The sequence below is a fragment of the Pipistrellus kuhlii genome, unplaced genomic scaffold (genome assembly GCF_014108245.1).
Source record: "Pipistrellus kuhlii isolate mPipKuh1 unplaced genomic scaffold, mPipKuh1.p scaffold_m20_p_5, whole genome shotgun sequence".
NCBI classification, from domain to species: Eukaryota; Metazoa; Chordata; class Mammalia; order Chiroptera; family Vespertilionidae; genus Pipistrellus; species Pipistrellus kuhlii.
In genome coordinates, this window is record NW_023425551.1 from 9122948 (window position 1) to 9139009 (window position 16062).

Below are 16062 nucleotides of genomic sequence, written 5' to 3' on the forward strand. Positions count from 1 at the left end.
TTATTTTAGATATAAAATTAACTTAACTTGTATAATAGGGTAAAAAGGAGAAAAAATTAATGAAATAAGGACTATTGCCATGGAAACACTATGTACCTCATAACTTCTGGTCCAAAGAGAATGAAGGGAAATGTGAAAGAGAGCAGTGTACCTCACAGAAAGCCCACCTGGTCCCCATGCTGAAGCAGATTTGCCCAAGTTGGTCCACAGATATGTAAGAAAAATAAAGAGTGGTTGTGACAAGTCACTTAGATCTGGAATGATTTTTCATTCTAATAGCAGAATAATACAATAGACCAATCCCTTAAATCTTAATATTCTACCTCTTTTATACCCACTATATATTCTGATACTACAAAAAAATATTTCAAGTCTTTCCCAAAAAAGCTTTAAAAACCTCCAAGGCAGATTGATTAGGCTCAGCAAAAATGAGGTTTGACTGGAAATAAGCTGCTGTATTTTTTTCAATTCTACCTTTTAAGAACCTGAATCATCAGTGACTTTGAACATCATTTTGAATCTCTGAGCCTCAAAGGAAAGTCTAAAGAAGATGATATCTGAAATACCTTTAGTTGCAATATTCTGTGATTGCTTGCATTGTGATCTTTGCTAAGACTTCCTACTTGACTGTGTGAGAATACAAAATCCAAGTCCCAGAGCAGGATGCTAAAGGTAAGATCCTCATCTGCCTCGTCACTACTCCATTCCCTCCATTTTATCTCAGTGAAACATAGGTGTATATATAAAGCAGCTACTCAGAGCTGATTTGCTCAAGTCATGGTACAATTTAGCAGAATAGCACAGTCAAGTTGGTAAGAGTAAGCCTGGCTGATGTGGCTCAGTGGTTGAGTGTCAACCTATGAACCAGGAAGTCAGGGTTTGATTCCAGATCAGGGCATATGCCTGGGCTATGGGCTTGATCCCCAGTGTGGGGAGTGCAGGAGGCAGCTGATCAGTGATTCTCTATCAATATTAATGTTTCTTTCTCCCTCTCCCTCTCCCTTCCTCTCTAAAATACATATATATATATATATATATATATATATATATATATATATATACACACACACACACACACACACACACACATATTTTTTTTAAGACTAAACAAGTTGCCATTCTGTTTAATAATGAAGAAATAGAAAGGTGTGTAATGAAAATTGGTTCTGCTGATGTCCAGAGAGAAAATCACATCAAGGGTGGGAGGCATTAAGCATGGCCCTGTGCTCACAGAATTAGCGGTGGGCTTTGCATTCTTCTGGAAAGTAGAGCCTTATCAACTCAATGTGTTTGGAATAAGTCCCGCGCAAGGGACTAACTGCAAAGATGAACATAGGTGATGGTGAGGAGATGTTCTATACTTGGAGGCAATACCCTGCTCCCTGCCTCTGTCACCATCAAAATTAAATTATTCTGTCATTTTCTTCAACTGGGACATGACTTGAAGAATGTCAGAAAGTATCTTTCTCAAACACTCTCTCTTACACTGGCTCATAAAAATAGCTGAAATAGTGCCACTGGTCTATTTTCAACATTTTCTGTAAATCACATCTGGATGGATGATGTTACATCATTCTGTAGCTATTGATATCTTAATTGAGATATTCCTAAAGTAGCATATTAGTGAAGGTTTCCTCTTTTGCTTCTGTTCTCCAACATACAGTTGTGCATTAGTGGCTGCTAACTGAAGTCACATTTCTTTAGCCTCCCTTAATCCAGGTTCAACTTCCCTTTTCCAATTACCTTCCATGTCCAACCTTTTTCCCATATGTATTAATTCTAGGTTCAGGTCAGACATAGTTTTGCAAGTATAATTTATATTCTAAAATACAAATGTTCTTCATATATATATATATATATATATATATATATATATATATATATAAAACGTCTGTCAAATAATTTCCATTTACCATAGCATTTTAGATTATGTTAATTATTACCAAGGAAAATAACACCAGGAATAGGGAAAGGAAGTAAAAGTTTGCAATTTTAATTTATAGTGTCAGGGGGAAATCTTAGAGTAAATGGCATTTGAATCAAAATTTGAGATTGTGTGAGAGTGGGCCATATGTTTATCTGGGAAAAGAACATGCCAGGGAGAATTACTGCAAATTGGAAAGGCTCTGAAGCGAGCACCGGCCTTCTGTGTTTATTAAGATTAAATGAGCACTGGGGAACCTGCTAAAAGATGAGGTCAGAGAGATGATGGACAGATAATGCAGGGCCTTGAAGGACATTGTAGAAAAATTTGTGTTCACTTCAAAGGAGATGGAAAGCCTTGGAGGGTTTTGTGCAGAAGAATGATGTCATCTAATTCATGCTCTAACAAGGTTATTCTGGCCATATCCCTAGCCATTGGTCTATAAGGGCAAGGGCAGATGGCAGATGGCAGGGAAGTAAAGAGACTATCATAATGAATCCAAGTGAAAGAGAATGGATAGCAGTTATTGAGAGCTGATCAGGTTTTCCATAGATGATTAAGCTAAAACCAATAAGTTTCTGGTCATATTGGATATGACTTTCACTCACATCTAGGAAGAGAAAAAAATGACCATTTTGGCCTTGCAATTGGAAGGACAGTTTCCATTAACTAAGAGGTGAAGGAAGCGAATACAACAGGCATGGAGGAACATATCTGGAACTTAGTTTTGAGTAAGTTCCATTGGAAGTGCCTAATAGACCTCTAATTACAAGTAGAGTAGGAAGTTTGAATGCAAATCTGTAATTTGGGGTAGAAATATACACTAGAGGTATAAATTTGGGAGATGTGACTATATAAATAATATTCAAAGCCTTAGACTAGATGAGATCACCAAGAGAATGAGTGTGTAGATTAATTTAAAAAAAACACACGTATTGATCTAACTCAAAAGCTGCTGAAAGAGCAACATGATGAGGAATGGTTTAGAACAGCAGGATTTATCAACTTTAAGTTCATCAGTGACCTTATTAAACAGTTTTGGGAAAAGTATAATAGAGGAATGTAAACCCTGGCTTTAGTAGGTAGAAAATGTAATTGAATCTAAAGAGAACAGGTTGAGATGTAACAATGAAAAGGTACATCTTGCATGAACATCTCCTCCTACCACATTCACCAAACTGAAGTCAATTCCTGGCATGTGATTCCCATAAAAATGTATTTTTCCTTCTTTGTTACTCTGATCAGATCCTTTTCTCTGTTACACTCCTCCATGCTTATTGTAAAGAGATCTGGGCCTATTTCATCTCTGAAAATGCCATTTGACAAAGCACCTTGTTAATTCTATGAAGAGATGCACATTTTAATGTGATTATGTATCGATGAACAACTGGATAAGAAAAACGCATGTAATTGTCTTTAACTGTTTTAATTGTTTCAATTTCAGTTTACATTCAGTATCATTTTGTATTAGTTTCAGGTTTATAGCATAGCAGTTCAATAATCATATACTCTATTTCCAGTAGCCAACTGGCATCATACTTACTTATTTCTGTATTGACTGTATTTCCTATGCTGTGCTTCACATCCCATGACTATTTTGTAGCTACCAATCTGTATTTCTCAATCTCTTCACCTTTTTTACCCATTTCCCATCACCCTCTCCCCATCCCTTCTGGCAACAGTCAGTCTGTTCTCTGTATCTGTGACTCTGTTTCTATTTTATTTGTTTATTTTGTTCTTCATGTTCCACATAAAGATAAATCATATGGAATTTTCCTTTTTTGAACTGACATTTCATTTAGCATCATACCCTCTAGTTTCATTGATGTGAGTTGCAAGTGAGAACCATGCAAATTTTTATGTAGAAACGGCATAGGTAAGCATTACAGTAATGTGTTGAAAAAACAAGTCAGTGGGAAACCAGGAGTGGACTTATTGGGACTTAAGGAAAGTAAGAGATAGAATCAAACCCCCATGTTCCTAAGAAATGGAAACTAGGGCTGAGTTGTAAAGCAAAAATAATGAGAATCGGCTACCATATTAGGTGAAGGATGTCACAAAAGCCACTTAAATCTCACCAAAATTTTATCTGGTTCTTCAGAGGAATCAGCCTGCCTGAAACCCTCAGGCCTTTAAAGTAAAGGTATTCATACTGATTGAGGCTCTATTGAGACTGAGTTAATAATTCATGATGTTCAATTGCAAGAATGAAAAATTATGCAATGTTATTTCTGCTTGCATAGCTTCACAAAGAAAATTTAGATATTGCTTTTTTATGATTTTTCATGTAATATATCAAAACTACTGTAACCTCTAATTATCAAAACCAGAGACATAATAGAATCACAATCCTTTTTGAAATATAGATGTGTATTTTATACACCCATTATAAACCCTGTGTGTGAGTATGCATGGGGTTGAATATAATTGTATATATAAAGAAATATATCGAACAATAAAAATTATTTTCTCTGGGTGGGAAACTTACCAATGATTTTCTTATCTTTTTCTTTTTTGAGATGGAAAATTTCTACATTTACAACAATGGATATATTTTACTGTTGAAATCGGGGGGGCTGGATTTACAAAGTGAATATCCAATAAATACTGTAAGCTATTACATAGAATATTTTTTCTCAAGTAGGGAAATACAGTTTAGATATTAACTGACTTCTTCTGTAACCCCATATTTGATTATAAAGATAAGATATATCTAGAAAGAACACTGATGGTTTGGTTTGGTTTGTTTTTTATGCTGACCTGTGGATATTCTTCCATTGATTTTTAGAGAGAATGGAAGAGAGAAGGTAGAAATATCCATGTGAGAGAAACACAATGATTGGTTGCCTCCCGTATGAGCTCTGACTTGGGCCCAGTCTGGGGAGGAGCCAACAACTCAACCAAGGTATTTGCCCTTACTCAGAATCGAACCTGGGACCCTTTGGTCCCCAGGCTGATGCTCTATCCACTGAGCCAAACTGGCCAGTGCCTGATATTTTAATCTTTATTTTTGAGAGTATTATAGATGTTTCTCCTTTTTTCCTCCATACCCCCTCCACAATTTCCAACCCTGTTGTCTATGTCCATGAGCAATGCATATGTAACATTGATAAATTGTATAATATTCTTATTTGAGCATTAATGAATGTGAGGACATTTTACATTATTCTGAAAAAAAAAATTGTCCATGGTGTGAGAGGAGACATATACATATAAGTTAAGAAAAAATCACAATAAGACAACACTTAAAAAACTAACACAGATGTAGTTCGTTTGTGCTTTATTCTGTAAATCATAGAAAAGTAAAAATTAGGTACAATTTGCATGATAAACAGTGAAGAATAGGGCAGATCTGTTGGAACATTAAGATTTTCCTTTCCTTCTTTATCTTTTTCATAGTCCCCTTAAATATTAATGTACTTAAGAAGCATCTCCCAATTAAGTAACAGTTAGCTAAGATCAGATTTGAATCAATAAGAAGACGACAGAGACCAGTCCAAGGGTCCAAGATGATATAAAAAAAATTCCCTATAGCATATGAAGATTTCTTCTCTGGTTCTTCAGTGACATGAAAATTATAACTATGTTGCTTAAAGACAGGAACAAAAGGGACTAACGTTTAATTAGACTGTTTTATTTCCCTTGCAGCTGTGTCCCATTAGCTACTAAGCAATGGGAATGTTCTTTGTAATCTTTGACCCTCCTACCCATACAGTCCTGTGCAAACTGGTAATTACAATCAATTATAGGCCAGAGAGTGGTGAAAGAGATACCTTTTTTTATTCCTTACAGAGACTTATAAATTAATTTTATAGTCAAACTATAACTCTTCAATTTCTAGGCCTGAAGCTACTAATAACTTGAAGATATATGGTTGCCTTTAATATTGTAATGAGCTGCTAAGAACTGTTATGTTTCCTAACTCTAATTCTTATGATTGGAGGTTGGTTTTCTATGGGCAAGTATATTTTCAGAGGTTCTTGGGCATCAGAGCATAGAAAGCTCCTATTTGAAATCTCTGTGACAGAGAGAATAAAAGCCACATGTAAAACTTAACTACATTTTTTAAATGCAGTTACCGTATTAAGATATTCCAAATCTTGCCATAAACTTACAAAATAGGTACTGATATTTACTCTCTTTGACACGTGGGGAAACCGAGGCACAGAGTCGTGAATATTTCCTCAAAGTTACAAAATTAGGAAGTGTTAGCTCAAAAAACTGTACTCAGGTCATTTAGCTAAGAGTTATCCTCCTGACCAAGGTGCTCTCCTGACTCATTGCCCAGTGGGATCTTTATGGAACTATAAAACATTCATAGGAAAAGGGCCATAGTGAAAAGAAGAATAAACAGGTAGAGATAGCACTTCCTACACTACTGAACAGCCCCAGGGAGCAATAATTTCCTATTGACTGCCTCTTCTCTCATTTAGCTTTAAAAGGAATGTGACTTTCCTCAGAGGATGTTGTGATTTATCAGATCCTCATCACACGCTCACTGCAATGTGATAAAGAAAGGCGAATGGCTTAGGTCCGAAGGTTTAGTGAAAGTGCCTAAAGATTGTATTTCCCAGTTTATCCCTGGCCAATGCAGCACTAAGGAGAGGTTGGAACTCTACATAAAGTATGAGACGCAAGTAGGTGTTTTGGGACACATTCTTCCAATTTGAGAGGAAGAAAGAATTACCTCTTTTTTTAATATTTCAAGAAAAATGATTTTAAATATAATAATGTTATACCTCTTAAACAGTTAGAGATGCTTTGGATATGATAAACTAACAAAAGCACATAACTCTGCCATCCCAGAATCTACCTCATAAATGTTTGCTCAGCCACAATAAAAATAAACATTCAGGCCCTCTTGCCAGAACCGGTTTGGCTCAGTGGAGAGAGTGTCAGCCTCCAGACTGAAGGGTCCCAGGTTTAATTCTAGCCAAGGGCGTGTACCTTGGTTGCAGGTACATCTCCAGTGGGGGGGAGGGGGGGAGTGCAAGAGGCAGCTGATCAATGTTTCTCTCTCATCGATGTTTCTAACTCTCTATCCCTCTCTCTTCCTCTCTGTAAAAAAAATCAATAAAATATATACTTTTTAAAATGCAGGGCCTCTTGTTCAATATTCAGAATTTCAAGGCGGCAAGAGTGGAACATTAAACTGAGCCTGGGACCCTTCTGAGCACAGGGTCTTGCGCAACTGTCCAGTTCATACACTCATGAAGCCTACCTGGCCCTCTGCCATTTCTAAGTGTTGATTTTCATTCATCTGAGAGCATAGAACAGCCTCACTCACTCAACTCTAATGCAGCTTTTCCTAAGGTGCTGTCTGTTCCTCTAATCAGATAAACAGCCACATCCTTCTCCTAGGGAACCGATACTTCCAAGAATTGTTATCAAAACATGGGCTCCATCCCATCCAAGACTCCTGCACACTGAGCTAGGCTCTGAGTGCTCCTATCAGGGGTTTAGAGCTGAGCCAGGCCGGCAGCCCATTCCTTCCCAGTCTTAGGTCTGCCTTGTTCAGGAAGGACTGAAAGAGAATAATCCAGTCCTCGGCTCAGCCACTTTATGACTTCATAAAAACTTGTTTTCCAAAGATGGTATCGAAAACCTTTTCTCATTATGTCCTCCTTCACAAAAGACTGGAGGTTTAAGAGGGCTCTATCAATGTTCTTTCATTCTTCAGTTTGCCAAAAACTAGGAATAATCTTTGTAAAGGTCAGTTCTGGAAAATTCATTCTGAAAGGCAGAAAACTGTATGATAGTTGAATGTATCTTCATTCTCATCTTCTTTTCTGTATTTCTGTAAAAAGAGAGCTTGCCCCAGCTTTGTTTCTTAGCGCTGTCTATTTCTTAGTCACCTTTTTTTCTTTTTTGACAGCACTTTTGTGGAAAGTTTATCTTTTATTAGCTGTTAGGTCTCCAGTCATCATGCACTGCAGAATCCTTTGGGGCATGTTGAACTTTTATCCTACTGTTGTTTCTCTCGCTCCTCTCTCTCAAAGCCTTATCGCTATCATTTCTCTGAAAGGATGTCCCAGCTTAATATTTGAAGGTTAGTCTCTGACAGAACATTTTAATCACACTGGCAGAGAATTCAACCAGCAGTATTAATATTCCAGTCTCATACTTATGAATTTAATTAGCTTGGTTAGATATATATAGCAGGGAAATCTTGGCCACTAAAGAAAATTTGTTGATAATTATTGAAATCCTTGCTTACTTTTAACAATGAACCTGGATGTTCTCAAAATTATATAGAACCACACCTCACACAGCCAGTCCCCCAAATGGCACAGAATCAGCATCAAGAGACCCTGATTACGAAGATATAGGTATCTTAAGGGAGTGGGCCCAAAGTTCCTGAAGAACATGCATTTTGCCAAGAATCACAAAAAGTCCTGAAGGAAATGCAGGCCAATAATACCAAAACTATCACAGTCCAAGGAGGTCAAGTCCAAGATACCAATGACTTGCCTACACTGCTCACTCCAGCTGGGAAATGAGCTCATGCCCGCATTGCCAAGGGTCCCAGCCTCTACCGGACAGAGTCTAGACCCAGGCTCTACCCAAGGCCCAGACTGCAGCTCAGGCTCCCAAAAGTACCCTCCCCTCAAAGGCTCCAGAGTAGAGGTCTCTCTGTCTGCTGATTTGAGACCAGAAGGATTAACGGGACCCTGGGCTGTTGTCTTCATGAGGCTGATGCTCTACAATGCTATTTACATTAACAAAACAAAACAAAACAAAAAAATACACCCTAAGATACAATCTGTTTAAAAATGACCCCCCCAAAAAAAACTTCACACATCTTAATTATTTTTACATATATATGTCCCAGTGCATGAAATTCATGCACTGGTAGGGTCCCTAGGCCTGGCTGGCGACCAGGGCCAATCTTCAGGGCAACTGATGGGGCAATCAGGAGGCCCCAACCATGGCACCTATCTTGGGTGGCCTGGTGCTGCCTGCTCGCTGGCCCAGCCCCTTGCTGCCACCACCAGTCACCTCTCTCTGCAGGGGGGAGGGGGGTGTGACTGGCAGGGTGATCGAGGAGAGAGCCCCTGCTGGCACCCACCTTGGCTGGCCTGGTGCTGTTCACTTGCCAACCCGAACCCTGCTGCCACCTCTGGGGGCAGCTCCTACATTGAGCATCTGCCCCCTGGTGTCAGTACGCATCATAGCGACTGGTCGTTCTGCCCATCATTCTACTCGTCATTCGATTTGCATATTAGGCTTTTATTATATAGGATATATATACTATAAATGCATATAATATAATATGTTTAATTTCTTTACACCTGATTTCTACTGAGTATCAATTGCATGTTACATGTTTCCTTGGGCAAATGGGTGCTACTTAGATTAAAAAAATTAAAAAAATAAAAAAACACTAAAAAATCACATTAAGATCTCAGAAATATCACTGTATGCATTATGCTGACTTTATGTTATTTAAATTAAGCAATTTAATCAATAATTAAACATTTATGTTTTCACCCTGAGGGCAGTGGTAGTCTTTGAGGCTCATTAGCAGGAGAACACACAAAACTGGAACGATATAAAGGAAGGTTTATTTTCTTAGTTGGGCTCCAACTCATTGCAGAAAAATAAACCTCATGCTTTTGCCAACCTTAACTCTCATGCATGAGTAGGCAGTCCAAACTATAGTCTTTTGATGTGGTCAGATATCTATTGCCAAGTCGCTTTTTAAAGTTTCCAAACAAATATGCCTGCCAATTAAACAATATAAGAAAGGGAGGAACTTGTTGCGCCCTCATGCCATTCTCTCATAAATTCTAGGAAACGACTCTGGGACTTCTTCCCATTATTATCCAGTAGAATAAATGACATCTTCCCCCAACTGACTCAGGTAAAAGTGCCAGGTTCACTTTCATCTTGGACCCTATTCTCTTTGAATGAAGACCAGTCCCATCGGTGCCCTTTGAGGTTTAAGATGTCCTTCTTCATAATGTCATCTACCAGAGAAAGGTTTGAGGAAAGGTCAGCTTTACCCCAGTGTAAAAGAAAAGCTGGCAATTCATAGGAAGTCACTCCTTGCTGCTTAGAAGTATTTTCATGTCAAAATTTGTTGCAACAATTTCCGCATAACATAAGTTTGAAATACCAAGTAGTAGACTAGAGTTATATCCATAATTAAATGGCTTATATTCTTATATTACAATATTTTTATTTAAAACAATGCAGTTTTGAAGTATGAGGGAAGAAATCATTAAACAGAGTGGAGATGGGATCTATCAGTCTAGAATCCAACAGGAAACAGCTCGCTCAAAGGATTAATTGAAAAGTCCTCAAATAAAAACTATTTACCATGATGTGGCCCCAAGAATAAGAGCATCAATAAGATGCTATGAAGAACACAATGACTTAGAACAGTAGTGAACCATGAATGTCTCTAGATTTATGGGGATAAGGGGACACCATGATATAACTGGAACTGGCAAATGCTATAGCTTGGGAAAAGAGGCCTCCTGGCAGAAATTCTAATTGCAAGCAAAGGCACACAACCACTGTGAAGCCATGGCTAGTGAACATAATGAGGGGAAAATAAAGTTCAAAGTTCTTTCCTTTCTCCCTTATGACAGATTTCACTTACTTGACCCAATGGGAAGTAAGAGTGAAGAGTACCCTAAAAGATTAGGATTTCTGACCTCAAAAGAGATTAAAGAAACATAGAAAATTTACCTGTGGGAAGGTGAAGCAAAACCAGAACCCACACATTAGAAATTATCATCTTTGAAACTGAACCCTCTACTTCAACACATATGTTTTTTTTCTCCCCATCCTTGATACTTTTTAAACAGAAGTCTGGAAACAGAGAATAGTTTGAAGAAAAGAAATATTTTTTATGGATAAAGACATTAAACATTTAAGCTGTCCTCTCTATTTTAATGAAATCATTATGTTACTAATTACATGATTTTATTTCCTCTTCACATCACTGGTACTAGATGTCCTCTGATGATTATTAACAGATTCTACCATTTTGATATGAGCCCTGGCACATTAGTTACATATTATTACTTCTTGGAGATATTGCAATAACAGAAGTTGGCCTAACATCAAAGAACCAGGCTAGAACTTTTCTTCACTTTCTAATTTTTTGCTCATAAAAATGTACAATTTAACTGATTTTTTTATTTTATCCTTGCATATTGCAGCAATGAAAATGGGAAACAATGGTGCAGATCCCTATGTAGACTATTCCAACATTGTAGAGATCTCAACCAAAGAAACATACGGAATTCCCCTGTTGGAAGGGCTTTCCACCTTTACTTACTTTTAATACGATTATTGCTTTCTACAGAGCATATAACTGTGTTGTTGGAAATAGAAATGTGATGCATAATTTCTGTTCTCAACTTAATTAAAATAGAAAAAGAATCAAAACTTAAGACAAATGAAAAGTCTCACATCAACACAATTGAATAATCAATATATTGTAATATAACATGAAATATACTCTGTCATAGGAACAAGGCTCCCATTTTGCAGTTTTGACATTTCCCAGTTGGCTCTTTAAATGATGCTTATTTAGCATTCATCCCTTTGAAAAAAAAGATCATATGAATAAGCTCCATGGCCTTGCTGAGGGTCAGCCAGTCCCAGGCTTCAAAAGAGACAGAATCAAATTATAAAACCTACTGATAATGCAATCTGTAAATCAACTTCAGGTTTTTAAGGCAGCATATAGGGAATAAAGACATCAATCCAGAATCCTCTCACACTTAAGATAGTAATTTGAGATTTATCTGCAATAATTTCTGCAATGCTGTCATATAGAATATGTGTCTATGGATTTGAAACAACATAAAATTCACTTCTTTTATTTGTGCCTTAAATCCTGATAACTTGCCCTAAAACAATTTCTTTTTAAAAATAATGTGTTTTCAGGTGCATTCTCCCTCTGGGGATCACTGTCCCCAGCTTTAATAAACATCCTCTAATAATCACCTAGACTCGTATTGTGAAATCTTTCCTGCATGGAGTTAAGAACCCACACACTGCTGGCTGGCCTAAGGCACACCCACTCAGAGCCAGGTTCCCTTTCCGGTAAAATCTTTTCAGACCAAAAACACAAGGCCTCTCCCCCAAGATTATGGACAAAGAATCTTCCTCCCAGACCAAGGGCACAGGACCACTCTCCCCCAAGACCAAAAACACAGGACTCTCTCTCCCCCTGTCCCATTGAAAGGGTTTTCTCCTTGGGAAGTAAAAGAAGCCATGTTACTCATCCTGCCCCATCTACCTGTTGATGAGGCTAATTCCAACTGAGTATGGTGGAGAGGTGGGGGGGAGGGGAATCCCTTCTTCCAGCCCCTACACATGGAATAGAGGGTCTACCTTGGTTACAGTGTATGAGGACACTTGGGCCCTGATAACCACAGTGGTTTCACACCAGGAAAGGCAAGAAGAGTGGACCTCAGGCTGCTACTTACCCCTCTCCCCACCAGTACTCAGCTCCTAAACGGAAGGATATTTTACTGGAAAGGGGACCTGGCCCTGAGCAATCTGCCTAGACTAATAGCGTGTGGGGTTTTGACTTCATGCAGGAAAGATTTCACAGCTCAAGTCTGGATGACTTTCAGAGGATGTTTATTATTAAAACTGGGGACAGTGAAACAAGAGAGGACTTAGGCTAGAAGCAACAGGAGAGGAAATGAGCCTCAATTGGGCTGCTTTGGCTCACTGAGAAGTCAGAGTATGGAGGGCCTTGGGGACAGGTTCAGGATGAGTTGATACTGCCCATTATTCCCTGGTGGCAAGCCTCATGGATTCCCTTAGAATTTAGGACATGCCTACTTGTAGGGGAAGAAAGGAAAGGTGCAGGCATGCCCTGGGAGGGAGAGTTCTTGCTGGGTCCTTTGTCCTGAGACTTTTATCTCTTTCTTGCAGTGGGGATCTTAGTGGACCTTTTAGGAGAGTTTCCGCAGAATATTCATCAGTTTTCCAGGTTTGCTCTTTCAGGGTCACGGTCTCCACTGGTTGGTCAGTGCCAGGGCAGGGGGCCATTAGTCATTGCAGCTGGTCCTGGCTTCACCCACCTGGTTTTGCTGCCTTTCTGGGCCTGGAGCTGAAATACAACCGAGGCCTTTATGCTATCCCTGGGGAATCTTTTTTTATGGATCTTTCTAAAGATGTACATATTTGCATGATTATAGATCTGATTATAATGCAACTTTGCTTTTCTGTAAGACATAGCATCCCAAGATAACAATTTCTTGGTAAATAATAATTACTATTAAAATGACATAAAAGAACAATACAAAGTCCACATTTTTTTTAGACTCAGCACACAGTGTAAAAATATAAAGAACAAATAATATGCATGACTTCAAAACACTGCAAATGTTTATTGGGAGTGTGTTTTGAGCACTGGAAACAATTCATAAACACACCAATGGATGGGCCACAAACATCCAAGGACCTACTGCCCAAAGCCCCCAAGGGCCCTACCATTCTTGCTTGCCTGCTGACAGGACACCTACTACCCGAGAGCTCCCTGTTTCCCTGTTTGACCATGGCTCTGCATCTTTACAAATTTCTCCCTAAGGCAGGATGTAATCTCTAGGACATCCATTTTAATAAAAATAGATGTATACAAATAGAACATAGGTTGGGTTGTTTTTTTTTAATTTTTTTTTTTTGGCAAATCTTTCCATGTAATTTCAAGCATATCAAATCTGTCTCATTAGTTTAAAAAATATATATGTGCTTTCAATATGGAACACTTTCAATTTTATATTTTTAATATCATGCAGTAAAATTGACTCTTTTTTTTAATATATTTTATTAATTTTTTACAGAGAGGAAGGGAGAGAGATAGAGAGATAGAAACGTCAATGAGAGAGAAACATCGACCAGCTGCCTCTTGCACACCCCCTACTGGGGATGTGCCCGCAACCAATGTACATGCCCTTGCCCGGAAACGAACCTGGGACCTTTCAGTCTGCAGTCCGACGCTCTACCACTGAGCCAAACCGGCTTCGGCTAAAATTGACTCTTGTTATATTGTCCAAGTTAAACACTGGGATACCAAATGGACCCATAATCCCATAATCTCCAAAGAACCATCTTGTATTTCCCCTTTATGGCCCAATACACACCCCTCCTTATCCCCCTGAAGTAGTTTGCACCACTATAGTTGTATCTATTCAAGCGTCATATAAATCAAATCACATCAAAATCATTGATTGTGTAAACATTTGGTACTGGCTTCTTCTCATTTGTAGAATGCATTTAATTAATTAATTAATTCTTTATTGATTAAAGTATTACATATCTTCCCCTTTTTCCCCATTGACCTCTCCCCAGCCACTCACATCCCCCAGCACATGCCCTCATTCCCTAGTGTCTGTGTCCATTGGTTATGCTTATATGCATGCATACAAGTCCTTTGGTTGACCTCTTACCACCCCCACTTCCCTGCCTTCTCTCTGAGGCTTGACGGTGGTCTGTTCAATACTTCTCTGTCTCTGGATCTGTTTTTGTTCATCAGTTTATGTTGTTCATTAAATTCCACAAATGAGGGAGATCATATAATATTTATCTTTCTCCAACAGGCTTATTTCCCTTAACATAATGCTCTCCATGTCCATCTGTGCTGTTGTGAATGGTAAGAGTTTCTTCTTTTTTTACAGCAGTGTAGTATTCCATTTGTAGATGTACCACAGTTTTTTAATCTACTCATCTGATGATGAGCATTTAGACTGAGTCCAAATCTTAGCTATGGTGAATTGTGCTGCTATGAACATAGCAGTGCAGATATCCTTTCTGATTGGTGTTTCTAGTTTCTTGGGATATATTCCTAGAAGTGGGATCACTACGACAAATGGGAGTTCCATTTTTAATTTTTTGAGGACATTCCATACTGTTTTCCACAGTGGCTGTACCAGTCTGCATTCCCACCAGCAATGCACAAGGGTTCCTTTTTCTCCACATCCCCTCCAGCACTTGTTTGTTGATGTGTAAATGATAGCCATTCTAACAGGTATGAGGTGGTACTTCATTGTCATTTTAATTTGCATCTCTCAGATGATTAGTGACTTTGGGCATGTTTTCATATGTCTCTTGGCCTTTTGTATGTTCTCGTTTGAAAAATGTCTATTTAGGTTCTTTGCCCATTTGTTGATTGGGTTGTTTATCTTTCTTTTGTCAAGTTGTATGACTTCCCAGTAAATTTTAGAGATTCAACACTTATCGGTGATAACATTGCCAAATATGTTCTCCCATGCAGTGGGCTTTCTTGTTGTTTTGTTGATGATTTTTTTTGTGGTGCAGAATCTTTTTTATTTTAATATAGTCCCATTTGTTTATTTTTTCCTTAGTTCCCATTGTCCTATGAGCTGTATCAGCAAAGATATTGCTATGACATATGTCTGATATTTTACTGCCTGTGGATTTCTCTAAGATTTTTATGGTTTCCTATATTCAGTTTAAGTCCTTTATCCATTTTGAGTTTGTTTTTGTGTATGGTGTAAGTTGGTGATCTAGTTTCATTTTTTTTGTATGTTTCTGTCCAATTTTCCCAACACCATTTATTGAAGAGACTATCTTGATTTCATTGTATGCTCTTTCCTTCTTTGTCAAATATTAATTGAGCAAAATGGCTTGGGTCAATTTTTTAGTTCTCTGTTCTGTTCTATTGGTCTCTATGTCTGTTCTTGTGCCAGTACCAGACAATTTTGTGTACAATGGCTTTATAATATAGCGTGGTATCTGGTATTGAGAGCCTTCCTACTTTGTTCTTTCTCAGATTGCTGCGGCTATTCAGGGTCTTTTTTCATTCCATATGAATTTTTTGAGAGTTTGTATAGAACACTTCACGAATGTGTGTGTCATCTTTGCACAGGGCCATGCTATTCTTTGTATCGTTCTGATTTTAGTATATGTGCTGCCAAAGCAAGCACTGTATAATGCATTTTAGATTCAAGTTGCTGCACATATTAGTAGTTTGTTGAGTTTTGTTGTGGTGGTGATTCTTAACTGCTTAGTTGTATTCCTTTAGATATTTACCACATTTTGTTTATTCTTTAATCCATTAAAAGACATGAGGAGCCTGGTTGGCATGGCTCAGTGGTTTAGCATTGACCTATGAGCCAGTAGGTTATGGTTCAGTTCCTGAT

The 16062-nt window shown here is 38.2% G+C and overlaps 1 non-coding gene across 1 annotated transcript; it reads right to left on the reverse strand.

Annotated features, from left to right (window-relative positions):
• Positions 1 to 15743: 15743 nt before the first annotated feature.
• LOC118706208 lies at positions 15744 to 15846 on the reverse strand. Its single transcript, XR_004983940.1, has one exon. It is a non-coding gene; the product is annotated as a U6 spliceosomal RNA (small nuclear RNA).
• Positions 15847 to 16062: the final 216 nt, after the last annotated feature.